The sequence below is a fragment of the Symphalangus syndactylus genome, chromosome 8, assembly GCF_028878055.3.
Source record: "Symphalangus syndactylus isolate Jambi chromosome 8, NHGRI_mSymSyn1-v2.1_pri, whole genome shotgun sequence".
In the NCBI taxonomy this organism is placed as follows: domain Eukaryota; kingdom Metazoa; phylum Chordata; class Mammalia; order Primates; family Hylobatidae; genus Symphalangus; species Symphalangus syndactylus.
The window spans coordinates 67,475,578-67,479,673 of record NC_072430.2 but is presented as its reverse complement, the minus strand read 5'-3'; the positions used below and the strand labels follow the sequence as shown (position 1 = coordinate 67,479,673).

The following is a 4,096-nucleotide window of genomic DNA, read 5'->3' as shown; positions in this document are numbered from 1 at the left end:
GTTTTCTTATCTGTTCATGAATAACTCAACAATGGGCAGCAAAAACACACCCACAATTTCAAGACTCCGGGCGGGAGTGCTGATCAGCCTCAATAAAATGTCAGCTTGCTGCCGAAGGATCCAGATCAGTGGAATTGTCCAGTTCTCTAAGGAGACAATGCAGAGTTGCCTGCAGACTGGTTCTGAAATCGAACCAGAACTAGAACTTAAAAACAAAAAGCAGATCAAGCTCTAGGCATCAAATTTCTTCTTCCCTGACCCGGCAGGGAGTGATGGCACAGCTGAAGGGACATTAGCCTGTGGTTTTTCTTTCTCATTCTGCTTGAAGAAGGATTTGGCCTCTTTAGATGTAGCATCCACTCCCTTAGTTACCCTTCCTTCTTCACCAGCAAAATCAAACACCTTGGTGATTTTAACTTTTTCTGTTTCTTTAGGTTTCTCTAGCTCTTCTGCTTTTACCAACAATTTACTTGAACTTGTCTCTTCAGTCTCCTTTCTTAACGTGTGTACTTAAGGGCACTTTTGATTTTGGTCCCACATCATTGAGGAAGCTGGCCCAGAGTTCGCCCTCCTTCTTTTTCCTGGCATCCTCTGATCCAATGCCTTTTTCCTGCTCTGTGGCTTCATCTTCCTCCTCACTACTGCTTCCCCCAGATTCTGAATTGGCATCCTCCTCTTCCTCTTCTTCTAATGAGAGGCCACCTTGTCTTCTCTTCCTGGCTGGAACGCTCTGGGCCTTTCTCTTTTTCCCTTGGGTTTTCTGTGTCTGCTCTTCACCATCCACTTCATCTTCCTTCACTAATTCATTTACATCATCTTCACTATACTCTCCACCCAACGGCACGTAGTCCTCGTCCTCCTCCGATGTGGAGAAGTCTTCGGAGTTGAATTCCTCCATGTTGCTGCCACTCGACGCTGGTCAAACTCGCAACACCGCAGCAGCTGCCTCCAACGGCAAAGCTCTAGGGAGAGACCATAGAGCCCCAGCAGTGGCGACGGCAGCTAGGACGGCCCCCTAATTTTTTGTGTTTTTAGTAGAGATGGGTTTCACCGTGTTGGCCAGGCTCGTCTTGAACTCCTGACCTCAGGTGATCCACCCCCCTCAGCCTCCTAAAGTGCTGGGATTACAGGCATGAGCCACTGGGCCCAGCCTGTGAATTTTTATAATCTGCAAACACTTTTTAGAATTAGGAAAAAATTTTTTTTTCGTTTTTTGGCTGAGCATAGGAGACTTTATTGGTGGTAGATGACAAGATGGGGCTTCCAAGGCCCTTCCCTTTTCAGGGGGTCTGCATGGAAATTGTGGGGAGGGGAGATTCTCAGTGTGGTAGGGAACTGGATACGTCAGGGACTCCCCAGCAGCTGAGGGCCTCTCTCTTCCTCTTGTGTTTTTGCTGGGGCTGGTGGTCCAGGGGTCTTATTCCTTAGAGGCCGTGTGGGCCATGAGGTAGCTTGCTATAGCCAAGAATAAGGAAGAATATTTTAACTGAAAAATAAAACTGCTTATACACCCACCAAAGTGGCTAAAACTAAAAAGACAACACCAAACATTGGCGGTGAGGTAGGGCAATTGGAACCCTCAAATATTGTGGTGGGAATGTAAAATGCATGACTTTTTTGGGAAAAGGTCTGGCAGTTTCTTATAAAATTAAATATACCTACTTGTGACCCAGAAAAATGACAACATGTTAATAAAAAGACTTACACAAAATGTTCACAGCAGCTTTATTCATAATAGCCCCAAACTGGAAATAGTCAATGTGTCCATCAGTATGAGAATGGTATATTTATACATGTGGTATATTTATACAGCAGACCACAACTCAGCAGTAAAAAGTGACTACTGATACATAAAACAACATGAATCTCGAAAACATTACGCTGGGCAAAATAAACCATACACAAAAGAGTATGTATTCTATGATTCCATTTATATGACATTCTTGAACAAACAAAGCTAATCTATGGTAGAAAAAAATCAGATGGTGACAGTGTGCATGTGAGGGCATGAAGTGTGGACTAACTGGGGGAAATTTTGGGGTAATGATAATGTTCTATATTTTGCCAGTGGTTTGGGTTATACATGTGTATGCATTTGTCCAAACTCAGCAAATATACATTTAGAGTATACATTTCATTGTATATAAATCTTACATAAAACTATAAACAAATATTAAATTCTGTTTAATAATATGCATCCCAAAGTACTTAGGGAAAAATGTAGTGATGTCTAATTTTCTTTGAAATGCATCAAAAAATAAGATGAATTAATGATGAATAGAGGGATGACAGAATGATATGGGAAGCAAAATAAAATAGTAATGCTGAATCTAGGGAGTGGGTACATAGGTATTTACTATAAAGTTATTTCAGCTGCTCTTTAAGATTTTTCATAATAAAATATTGGGGGAAAATGCCCTTAACCTTCCTTTAGTGTGTTCTGGCTGAATATGACTTTTTCTATTAATAGCTCACATAAGTGTTAAAGCCTTTCTCTTCAGGGGGAATTTATGTCACACTTTTCAGAATTTACATAATATCTAATTTAAGCTGTTTTAAAGTAATCAATTAATGGCCTTTAATCTGGATATAACTTTTTTTTTTTTTTTTTTTTTTTTTTGAGACGGAGTTTTGCTCTGTTGCCCAGGCTGGAGTACAGTGGCACGATCTCGGCTCACTACAACCTCCGCCTCGTGGGTTCAAGTGATTCTCCTGCCTCAGCCTTCCAAGTAGCTGGGACTACAGGCGTGCGCCACCACGCCCGGCTAATTTTTGTACTTTTAGTAGAGTTTGGGTTTCACCATGTTGACCAGGCTGGTCTCGAACTCCTGGGTTCAAGTGATCCTACCATTTTGGCCTCCCAAAGTGCTGGGATTATAGGCATGAGCCACTGCACCCAGCTCTTTCTAACTTTTAAAATATTTAATTGACAAATAAATATTGTATATATTCAAAGTGTACAACATGATGATTTGGTTTGCATATACATTGTGTAATGATTTTATTTTTTCTTTTTCATTCGCTTCTTTCCTGAACTCCGGCAGCTTATGTTTTACCTCCTTTGGTCATCTCACCTTCTCTTCTTCGAGATATTACTTCTGTTTTATGCTTGTTTTGTGGAAATAATTGCTTCATTACATTTTTAAAAAAATTTACAGCAAGAGACCGGGCGTGGTGGCTCACGCCTGTAATCCCAGCACTTTGGGAGGCTGAGGAGGGCGGATCACCTGAGGTCAGGAGTTCGAGACCAGCCTGACCAACATGATGAAACCCTGTCGCTACTAAAAATACAAAACTTAGCTGTGGCACGTGCCTGTAATCCCAGCTACTTGGGAGGCTGAGGCAGGAGAATTGCTTGGACCTGAGAGGCAGAGGTTGCAGTGGGCTGAGATTGTGCCATTGCACTTCAGCCTGGGGAACATGAGCACAACTCTATCCCAAAAAAAAAAATTTTTTTTTCAGCAAAATGTTCTAAATTTTAATCTGCTCTGAGGTAATGTTTTCTTTTCTTTTTTCTTTCTTTTTTTTTTTTTTTGAGACGCAGTCTCATTCTGTCACCCAGGCTGGTGTGTCATGGCGTGATCTCGGGTTACTGCAACCTCTGCCTCCTGGGCTCAAGTGATTCTCGTGCCTTAGCCTCCCAAGTAGCTGGGATTACAGGTGTGTGCCACCACACCAGCTAATTTTTGTATTTTTAGTAGAGACACAGTGTCATCATGTTGCCCAGGCTGGTCTCGAACTCCTAACCTCAGGTGATCCCCCTTCCTCAGCCTCCCAAAGTGCTGGGATTACAGGCGTGAGCCACTGTGCCTGGCCTGAGGTAATGTTTTCATGGTGATTATTCATCAGCATTTGTTTTTCTGCTTCTTTTTCATTTCCTTTTTTTTTTTTTTGAAGCAGAGTCTCGCTCTGTCACCCAGGCTGGAGTGCAGTGGCGCCATCTCAGCTCACTGCAATCTCCATCTCCCAGGTTCAAGTGATTCTCCTGCCTCAGCCTCCCAAGCAGCTGGGATTACTGGCACGCACCACCGTGCCCAGCTACTTTTTGTATTTTTAGTAGAGACAGAGTTTTGCCACGTTGGTCAGGCTGGTCTTG

The 4,096-nt window shown here is 42.6% G+C and overlaps 1 pseudogene; it reads right to left on the bottom strand.

Moving 5' to 3' along the window:
• Nucleotides 1-216: 216 nt before the first annotated feature.
• On the bottom strand, nt 217-993 carry LOC129487926 (craniofacial development protein 1-like; annotated as a pseudogene).
• Nucleotides 994-4,096: the final 3,103 nt, after the last annotated feature.